The following is a 12,233-nucleotide window of genomic DNA, read 5'->3' on the forward strand; positions in this document are numbered from 1 at the left end:
GAGGACTGACACTCAAACTTTCTATGATTTTAACGTTTCCTGTGAGTCCAGTTTTAGATTCCGATGCTTCACTTCAGGTTTCCTGTATACCTTGGAATTTCTTATTGACGATGAAACACAGAAATTCCATCCGAATTTAATACAAAAGGCACAATGCCGACTTAAGTACAAGAGGACTAACACTCACACATTCTATGATTTGAACCTCTCCTGTGAGTCCAGTTTTAGATTCCGATGCTTCACTTCAGGTTTACTGTATCCCCTGGACCTTCTTATTGACGATGAAACACAGATATTGCATCCGAATTTAAGACAAAAGGCACAATGCCGATTTATGTACAAGAGGACTGACACTCACACTTTCTATGATTTAAACCTCTCCCGTGAGACCAGTTTTAGATTCCGATGCTTCACTTCAGGTTTGCTATATCCCTTGGACCTTCTTATTGACGATGAATCACAGAAATTGCATCCGAATTTAATACAAAACGCACAAAGCCGACTTAAGTACAAGAGGACTGACACTCTAATTTTCTATGATTGGAACCTCTAGTGTGAGACCAGTTTTAGTTTACGATGCTTAACATCAGGTTTACTCTATACGTTGGACCTTCTTATTGACGATGAAACACAGAAATTGCATCGGAATATAATACAAAAGGCACAATGCCGACTTAAGTACAAGAAGACTGACACTCTCACTTTCTAATATTTGAACCTATCCTGTGAGACCTGTTTTAGATTCCGATGCTTCACTTCAGGTTTTACAGTATCCCTTGGACCTTCTTATTGACGATAAAACACAGAAATTGCATCCGAATTTAATACAAGAGGCACAATGCCGACTTAAGTACAAGAGGACAGACACTCAAACTTTCTATGATTGGAACCTCTCCTGTGAGTCCAGTTTTACATTATGTTACTTCACTTCAGGTTTACTGTATACCTTGGACCTTCTTATTGACGACGAAACACAGAAATTGCATCCGAATTTAATAGGAATGGCACAATGGCGAAATAAGTACAAGAGGACTCACACTCTCACTTTCTATGATTTGAACCCCTCCTGTGAGTCCATTTTTAGATTCTGATGCTTCACTTCAGGTTTACTGTATCCCTTGGACCTTCTTATTGACGATGAAACACAGAAAATGCATCCGAGTTCAATACAAAAGGCACAATGCCGACTTACGTATAGGAGGACTGACACTCTAACTTTCTGTAATTTGAACCTCTCCTGTGAGACTAGTTTTCGATTCCGATGCTTCACTTCAGGCTTCCTGTATACCGTGGACGTTCTTTTTGACGATGAATCACAGAAATTGCATCAGAATTTAATACAAAAGGCACAATGCCGACTTAAGTACAAGAGGACTGACACTCTAACTTTCTATAATTTGAACCTCTCCTGTGAGTCCTGTTTTAGATTCCGATGCTCCACTTCAAGTTTACTGTATACCTTGGAATTTCTTATTGACGATGAAACACAGAAATTGCATCCGAATTTAATACAAAAGGCACAATGCTGACTTCAGTACAAGAGGACTGACACTCACACTTTCTATGATTTGAACCTCTCCCGTGAGTCTAGATTTAGATTCCGATGCTTCACTTCAGGTTTACTGTATCCCTTGGACCTTCTTATTGACGATGTAACACAGAAATTGCATCCGAATTTAATACAAAATGCACAAAGCCGACTTAAGTACAAGAGGACTGACACTCTAATTTTCTATGATTAGAATCTCTCCTGTGAGTCCAGTTTTGGTTTACGATGCTTAACATCAGGTTTACTGTATACCTTGGACCTTCTTATTGACTATGAAACACAGAAATTGCAACGGAGTATAATACAAAAGGCACAATGCCGACTTAAGTACAAGAGGACTGACACTCTCACTTTCTATGATTTGAACCTCTCCTGTGAGTCCCGTTTTAGATTCCGATGCTTCACTTCAGGTAAACTGTATCCCTTGGACCTTCTTATTGACGATGAAACACAGAAATTGCATCCGAATTTAATACAAATGGCACAATGCCGACTTAAGTACAAGAGGACTGACACTCTAACTTTCTATAATTTGAACCTCTCCTTTGAGGCCAGTTTTAGATTGCGATGCTTCACTTCAGGTTTACTGTATACCATGGACCTTCTTATTGACGATGAAACACAGAAATTGCATCCGAATTTAATACAAAAGGCACAATGCCGACTTTAGTACAAGAGGACTGACACTCTAACATTATATGATTGGAACCTCTTCTGAGAGTCGAGTTGTAGATTACGATGCTTCACTACAGGTTTAATGTATACCTTGGACCTTCTTATTGACGATGAAACACAGAAATTGCATCGGAATATAATACAAAAGGCACAATGCCGACTTAAGTACAAGAGGACTGACACTCTCACTTTCTATAATTTGAACCTCTCCTGTGAGTCCCGTTTTAGATTCCGATGCTTCACTTCAGGTTTCCTGTATACCTTGGAATTTCTTATTGACGATGAAACACAGAAATTCCATCCGAATTTAATACAAAAGGCACAATGCCGACTTAAGTACAAGAGGACTAACACTCACACATTCTATGATTTGAACCTCTCCTGTGAGTCCAGTTTTAGATTCCGATGCTTCACTTCAGGTTTCCTGTATACCTTGGAATTTCTTATTGACGATGAAACACAGAAATTCCATCCGAATTTAATACAAAAGGCACAATGCCGACTTAAGTACAAGAGGACTAACACTCACACATTCTATGATTTGAACCTCTCCTGTGAGTCCAGTTTTAGATTCCGATGCTTCACTTCAGGTTTACTGTATCCCCTGGACCTTCTTATTGACGATGAAACACAGATATTGCATCCGAATTTAAGACAAAAGGCACAATGCCGATTTATGTACAAGAGGACTGACACTCACACTTTCTATGATTTAAACTTCTCCCGTCAGACCAGTTTTAGTTTCCGATGCTTCACTTCAGGTTTGCTGTATCCCTTGGACCTTCTTATTGACGATGAAACACAGAAATTGCATCCGAATTTACTACAAAAGGCACAAAGCCGACTTAAGTACAAGAGGACTGACACTCTAATTTTCTATGATTTGAACCTCTCCTGTGAGACCAGTTTTAGTTTACGATGCTTAACATCAGGTTTACTCTATACGTTGGACCTTCTTATTGACGATGAAACACAGAAATTGCATCGGAATATAATACAAAAGGCACAATGCCGACCTAAGTACAAGAGGATTGAGACTCACACTTTCTATGATTTGAACCTCTCCTGTGAGTCCAGTTTTAGATTACGATGCTTCACTTCAGGTTTACGGTATACCTTGGACCTTCTTATTGACGATGAAACACAGAAATTGCATCCGAATTTAATACAAAAGCCACAATGCCGACTTAAGTACAAGAGCTCTGACACTCTGAATTTCTATGATTTGATCCTCTCTTGCGAGTCCAGTTTTAGATTCAGATGCTTCACTTCAGGTTTACTATATCCCTTGCACATTCTTATTGACGATGAAACACAGAAATTGCATCCGAATTTAATACAAAAGGAACTATGCCGACTTAAGTACAAGAGGACTGACACTCTAACTTTCTTTGATTTGAACCTCTCCTGTGAGTCCAGTTTTAGATTCCGATGCTTCACTTCAGGTTTACAGTATCCCTTGGACCTTCTTATTGACGATGAAACACAGAAATTGCATCCGAATTTAATACAAAGGGCACAATGCCGACTTAAGTACAAGAGGCCTGACACTCTCACATTTAGTGATTTGAACCTCTTCTGTGAGTCCAGTTTTAGATTGCGATGCTTCACTTCAGGTTTACTGTATCCCTTGGACCTTCTTATTGACGATGGAACACAGAAATTGCATCCGAATCTAATACAAAAATCATAATGCCGACTTACGTACAAGAGGATTGACCCACTAACTTTCTTTGATTTGAACCTCTCCTGCGAGTCCAGTTTTAGATTACGATGCTTCACATCGGGTTTACTGTATGCCTTGGACATTCTAATTGACGATGAAACATAGAAATTGCATCCGAATTTAATAAAAAAGGCACAATGCCGACTTAAGTAAAACAGGACTGACACTCAAACTTTCTATGATTGGAACCTCTCCTGTGGGTCCAGTTTTACATTATGTTACTTCACTTCAGGTTTACTGCATACCTTGGACCTTCTTATTGACGACGAAACACAGAAATTGCATCCGAATTTAATAGGAATGGCACAATGGCGACATAAGTACAAGAGGACTGACACTCTCACTTTCTTTGATTTGAACCCCTCCTGTGAGTCCATTTTTAGATTCTGATGCTTCACTTCAGGTTTACTGTATCCCTTGGACCTTCTTATTGACGATGAAACACAGAAATTGCGATCGAATTTGATACAAAAGGCACAATGACGATTTAAGTACAAGAGGACTGACACTCTCACTTTCTATCATTTGAACCTCTCCTGTGAGTCCAGTTTTAGATTCCGATGCTTCACTTCAATTTTACTGTATCCCTTGGACCTTCTTATTGGCGATGAAACACAGAAATTGCATCCGAATTTAATACAAAAGGCAGAATGCCGACTTAAGTGCAAGAGGGCTGACACTCTCACTTTCTATTATTGAAATTCTCCTGCGAGTCCAGTTTTAGATTCCGATGATTCACTTCGGGTTTACTGTATCCCTTGGACCTTCTTATTGACGATGAAACACAGATACTGCGTCAGAAGTTAATACAAAAGGCACAATGCCGACATAAGGACAAAAGGACTGACACTCTAACTTTCTATGATTGGAACCTCTCCTGTGAGGTTAGTTTTAGATTACGATGCTTCACTTCAGGTTTACTGTATACCTTGGAAATTCTTATTGACGATGAAACACAGAAATTGCATCCGAATTTAATACAAAGGCACAATTCCGTCTTAAGTACAAGAGGACTGACACTCTCAATCTCTATGATTTAAACCTCTCCTGTAAGTCCAGTTTTAGATTCCGATGCTTCACTTGAGGTTTGCTGTATCCCTTGGACCTTCTTATTGACGATGAAACACACAAATAGAATACGAATTTAATACAAAAGGCACAATGCCGACTTAAGTACAAGAACACTGACACTCTCACTTCCTTTGATTTGAACCGCTCCTGTGAGACCAGTTTTAGATTCCGATGCTTCACTTCAGGTTTACTGTATCCCTTGGATCTTCTTATTGACGATGAAACACAGAAACTGCATCCAAATTCAATACAAAAGGCACAATGCCGACTTAAGTACAAGAGGACTGACACTCTAACTTTCTATGATTGGAACCTCTCCTGTGAGTCCAGTTTTAGATTACGATGCTTCACTTCAGGTTTACTGTATACCTTGGGCCTTCTTATTGACGATGAAACACAGAAATTGCATCGGAATATAATACAAAAGGCACAATGCCGACTTCAGTACAAGATGACTGACACTCTCACTTTCTATGATTGGAACCTCTTCTGTGAGTCGAGTTGTAGATTACGATGCTTCACTTCAGGTTTAATGTATACCTTGGACCTTCTTATTGACGATGAAACACAGAAATTGCATCCGAATTTAATACAAAAGGCACAATGCCGACATATGTACAAGATGACTGACACTCTAGCTTTCTATTATTTGAACCTCTCCTGTGAGTCCAGTTATAGATTCCGATGCTCCACTTCAGGTTTACTGTATCCCATGGATCTTCTTATTGACGATGAAACACAGAATTTGCATCCGAATTTAATACAAAAGGCACAACGCCGACTTAAGTACAAGAGGACTGACACTCTAACTTTCTATGATTGGAACCTCTCCTGTGAGTCCAGTTTTAGATTACGATGCTTCACTTCAGGTTTACTGTATACCTTGGGCCTTCTTATTGACGATGAAACACAGAAATTGCATCGGAATATAATACAAAAGGCACAATGCCGACTTCAGTACAAGATGACTGACACTCTCACTTTCTATGATTGGAACCTCTTCTGTGAGTCGAGTTGTAGATTACGATGCTTCACTTCAGGTTTACTGTATCCCCTGGACCTTCTTATTGACGATGAAACACAGATATTGCATCCGAATTTAAGACAAAAGGCACAATGCCGATTTATGTACAAGAGGACTGACACTCACACTTTCTATGATTTAAACCTCTCCCGTGAGACCAGTTTTAGATTCCGATGCTTCACTTCAGGTTTGCTATATCCCTTGGACCTTCTTATTGACGATGAATCACAGAAATTGCATCCGAATTTAATACAAAACGCACAAAGCCGACGAAAGTACAAGAGGATTGACACTCTAATTTTCTATGATTGGAATCTCTAGTGTGAGACCAGTTTTAGTTTACGATGCTTAACATCAGGTTTACTCTATACGTTGGACCTTCTTATTGACGATGAAACACAGAAATTGCATCGGAATATAATACAAAAGGCACAATGCCGACTTAAGTACAAGAAGACTGACACTCTCACTTTCTAATATTTGAACCTATCCTGTGAGACCTGTTTTAGATTCCGATGCTTCACTTCAGGTTTTACAGTATCCCTTGGACCTTCTTATTGACGATAAAACACAGAAATTGCATCCGAATTTAATACAAGAGGCACAATGCCGACTTAAGTACAAGAGGACAGACACTCTAACTTTCTATAATTTGAACCTCTTCTGTGAGTCCAGTTTTGGATTGCGATGCTTCACTTCAGGTTTACTGTTTACCACGGACCTTCTTATTGACGATGAAACACAGAAATTGAATCCGAATTTAATACAAAAGGCACAATGCCGACTTAAGTACAAGAGGACTGACACTCTAACATTATATGATTGGAACCTCTTCTGTGAGTCGAGTTATAGATTACGATGCTTCACTTCAGGTTTACTGTATACCTTGGACCTTCTTATTGACGATGAAACACAGAAATTGCATCCAAATTTAATACAAAAGGCACAAGGCCGACTTAAGTACATGAGGACTGACACTCTAACTTTCTATGATTTGAACCTCTCCTGTGAGTGCAGTTTTAGATTCCGATGCTTCACTTCAGGTTTCCTGTATACCTTGGAATTTCTTATTGACGATGAAACACAGAAATTCCATCCGAATTTAATACAAAAGGCACAATGCCGACTTAAGTACAAGAGGACTAACACTCACACATTCTATGATTTGAACCTCTCCTGTGAGTCCAGTTTTAGATTCCGATGCTTCACTTCAGGTTTACTGTATCCCCTGGACCTTCTTATTGACGATGAAACACAGATATTGCATCCGAATTTAAGACAAAAGGCACAATGCCGATTTATGTACAAGAGGACTGACACTCACACTTTCTATGATTTAAACTTCTCCCGTGAGACCAGTTTTAGATTCCGATGCTTCACTTCAGGTTTGCTGTATCCCTTGGACCTTCTTATTGACGATGAAACACAGAAATTGCATCCGAATTTACTACAAAAGGCACAAAGCCGACTTAAGTACAAGAGGACTGACACTCTAATTTTCTATGATTTGAACCTCTCCTGTGAGTCCAGTTTTAGATTACGATGCTTCACTTCAGGTTTACGGTATACCTTGGACCTTCTTATTGACGATGAAACACAGAAATTGCATCCGAATATAATACAAAAGCCACAATGCCGACTTAAGTACAAGAGCTCTGACACTCTGAATTTCTATGATTTGATCCTCTCCTGCGAGTCCAGTTTTAGATTCAGATGCTTCACTTCAGGTTTACTATATCTCTTGCACATTCTTATTGACGATGAAACACAGAAATTGCATCCGAATTTAATACAAAAGGAACTATGCCGACTTAAGTACAAGAGGACTGACACTCTAACTTTCTTTGATTTGAACCTCTCCTGTGAGTCCAGTTTTAGATTCCGATGCTTCACTTCAGGTTTACAGTATCCCTTGGACCTTCTTATTGACGATGAAACACAGAAATTGCATCCGAATTTAATACAAAGGGCACAATGCCGACTTAAGTACAAGAGGCCTGACACTCTCACATTTAGTGATTTGAACCTCTTCTGTGAGTCCAGTTTTAGATTGCGATGCTTCACTTCAGGTTTACTGTATCCCTTGGACCTTCTTATTGACGATGGAACACAGAAATTGCATCCGAATCTAATACAAAAATCATAATGCCGACTTACGTACAAGAGGACTGACCCACTAACTTTCTTTGATTTGAACCTCTCCTGCGAGTCCAGTTTTAGATTACGATGCTTCACATCGGGTTTACTGTATGCCTTGGACATTCTAATTGACGATGAAACATAGAAATTGCATCCGAATTTAATAAAAAAGGCACAATGCCGACTTAAGTACAACAGGACTGACACTCAAACTTTCTATGATTGGAACCTCTCCTGTGAGTCCAGTTTTACATTATGTTACTTCACTTCAGGTTTACTGCATACCTTGGACCTTCTTATTGACGACGAAACACAGAAATTGCATCCGAATTTAATAGGAATGGCACAATGGCGACATAAGTACAAGAGGACTGACACTCTCACTTTCTTTGATTTGAACCCCTCCTGTGAGTCCATTTTTAGATTCTGATGCTTCACTTCAGGTTTACTGTATCCCTTGGACCTTCTTATTGACGATGAAACACAGAAATTGCGATCGAATTCAATACAAAAGGCACAATGACGATTTAAGTACAAGGGGACTGACACTCTCACTTTCTATCATTTGAACCTCTCCTGTGAGTCCAGTTTTAGATTCCGATGCTTCACTTCAATTTTACTGTATCCCTTGGACCTTCTTATTGGCGATGAAACACAGAAATTGCATCCGAATTTAATACAAAAGGCAGAATGCCGACTTAAGTGCAAGAGGGCTGACACTCTCACTTTCTATTATTGAAATTCTCCTGCGAGTCCAGTTTTAGATTCCGATGATTCACTTCGGGTTTACTGTATCCCTTGGACCTTCTTATTGACGATGAAACACAGATACTGCGTCAGAAGTTAATACAAAAGGCACAATGCCGACATAAGGACAAAAGGACTGACACTCTAACTTTCTATGATTGGAACCTCTCCTGTGAGGTTAGTTTTAGATTACGATGCTTCACTTCAGGTTTACTGTATACCTTGGAAATTCTTATTGACGATGAAACACAGAAATTGCATCCGAATTTAATACAAAGGCACAATTCCTTCTTAAGTACAAGAGGACTGACACTCTCAATTTCTATGATTTAAACCTCTCCTGTAAGTCCAGTTTTAGATTCCGATGCTTCACTTGAGGTTTGCTGTATCCCTTGGACCTTCTTATTGACGATGAAACACACAAATAGAATACGAATTTAATACAAAAGGCACAATGCCGACTTAAGTACAAGAACACTGACACTCTCACTTCCTTTGATTTGAACCGCTCCTGTGAGACCAGTTTTAGATTCCGATGCTTCACTTCAGGTTTACTGTATCCCTTGGATCTTCTTATTGACGATGAAACACAGAAACTGCATCCAAATTCAATACAAAAGGCACAATGCCGACTTAAGTACAAGAGGACTGACACTCTAACTTTCTATGATTGGAACCTCTCCTGTGAGTCCAGTTTTAGATTACGATGCTTCACTTCAGGTGTACTGTATACCTTGGGCCTTCTTATTGACGATGAAACACAGAAATTGCATCGGAATATAATACAAAAGGCACAATGCCGACTTCAGTACAAGATGACTGACACTCTCACTTTCTATGATTGGAACCTCTTCTGTGAGTCGAGTTGTAGATTACGATGCTTCACTTCAGGTTTAATGTATACCTTGGACCTTCTTATTGACGATGAAACACAGAAATTGCATCCGAATTTAATACAAAAGGCACAATGCCGACATATGTACAAGATGACTGACACTCTAGCTTTCTATTATTTGAACCTCTCCTGTGAGTCCAGTTATAGATTCCGATGCTCCACTTCAGGTTTACTGTATCCCATGGATCTTCTTATTGACGATGAAACACAGAATTTGCATCCGAATTTAATACAAAAGGCACAACGCCGACTTAAGTACAAGAGGACTGACACTCAAACTTTCTATGATTTTAACGTTTCCTGTGAGTCCAGTTTTAGATTCCGATGCTTCACTTCAGGTTTCCTGAATACCTTGGAATTTCTTATTGACGATGAAACACAGAAATTCCATCCGAATTTAATACAAAAGGCACAATGCCGACTTAAGTACAAGAGGACTAACACTCACACATTCTATGATTTGAACCTCTCCTGTGAGTCCAGTTTTAGATTCCGATGCTTCACTTTAGGTTTACTGTATCCCCTGGACCTTCTTATTGACGATGAAACACAGATATTGCATCCGAATTTAAGACAAAAGGCACAATGCCGATTTATGTACAAGAGGACTGACACTCACACTTTCTATGATTTAAACCTCTCCCGTGAGACCAGTTTTAGATTCCGATGCTTCACTTCAGGTTTGCTATATCCCTTGGACCTTCTTATTGACGATGAATCACAGAAATTGCATCCGAATTTAATACAAAACGCACAAAGCCGACTTAAGTACAAGAGGACTGACACTCTAAATTTCTATGATTGGAATCTCTAGTGTGAGACCAGTTTTAGTTTACGATGCTTAACATCAGGTTTACTCTATACGTTGGACCTTCTTATTGACGATGAAACACAGAAATTGCATCGGAATATAATACAAAAGGCACAATGCCGACTTAAGTACAAGAAGACTGACACTCTCACTTTCTAATATTTGAACCTATCCTGTGAGACCTGTTTTAGATTCCGATGCTTCACTTCAGGTTTTACAGTATCCCTTGGACCTTCTTATTGACGATAAAACACAGAAATTGCATCCGAATTTAATACAAGAGGCACAATGCCGACTTAAGTACAAGAGGACAGACACTCTAACTTTCTATAATTTGAACCTCTTCTGTGAGTCCAGTTTTGGATTGCGATGCTTCACTTCAGGTTTACTGTTTACCACGGACCTTCTTATTGACGATGAAACACAGAAATTGAATCCGAATTTAATACAAAAGGCACAATGCCGACTTAAGTACAAGAGGACTGACACTCTAACATTATATGATTGGAACCTCTTCTGTGAGTCGAGTTATAGATTACGATGCTTCACTTCAGGTTTACTGTATACCTTGGACCTTCTTATTGACGATGAAACACAGAAATTGCATCCGAATTTAATACAAAAGGCACAAGGCCGACTTAAGTACATGAGGACTGACACTCTAACTTTCTATGATTTGAACCTCTCCTGTGAGTGCAGTTTTAGATTCCGATGCTTCACTTCAGGTTTCCTGTATACCTTGGAATTTCTTATTGACGATGAAACACAGAAATTCCATCCGAATTTAATACAAAAGGCACAATGCCGACTTAAGTACAAGAGGACTAACACTCACACATTCTATGATTTGAACCTCTCCTGTGAGTCTAGTTTTAGATTCCGATGCTTCACTTCAGGTTTACTGTATCCCCTGGACCTTCTTATTGACGATGAAACACAGATATTGCATCCGAATTTAAGACAAAAGGCACAATGCCGATTTATGTACAAGAGGACTGACACTCACACTTTCTATGATTTAAACTTCTCCCGTGAGACCAGTTTTAGATTCCGATGCTTCACTTCAGGTTTGCTGTATCCCTTGGACCTTCTTATTGACGATGAAACACAGAAATTGCATCAGAATTTACTACAAAAGGCACAAAGCCGACTTAAGTACAAGAGGACTGACACTCTAATTTTCTATGATTTGAACCTCTCCTGTGAGACCAGTTTTAGTTTACGATGCTTAACATCAGGTTTACTCTATACGTTGGACCTTCTTATTGACGATGAAACACAGAAATTGCATCGGAATATAATACAAAAGGCACAATGCCGACCTAAGTACAAGAGGATTGAGACTCACACTTTCTATGATTTGAACCTCTCCTGTGAGTCCAGTTTTAGATTACGATGCTTCACTTCAGGTTTACGGTATACCTTGGACCTTCTTATTGACGATGAAACACAGAAATTGCATCCGAATATAATACAAAAGCCACAATGCCGACTTAAGTACAAGAGCTCTGACACTCTGAATTTCTATGATTTGATCCTCTCCTGCGAGTCCAGTTTTAGATTCAGATGCTTCACTTCAGGTTTACTATATCCCTT

This window comes from Schistocerca americana, chromosome 10 (assembly GCF_021461395.2).
Source record: "Schistocerca americana isolate TAMUIC-IGC-003095 chromosome 10, iqSchAmer2.1, whole genome shotgun sequence".
NCBI lineage: Eukaryota > Metazoa > Arthropoda > Insecta > Orthoptera > Acrididae > Schistocerca > Schistocerca americana.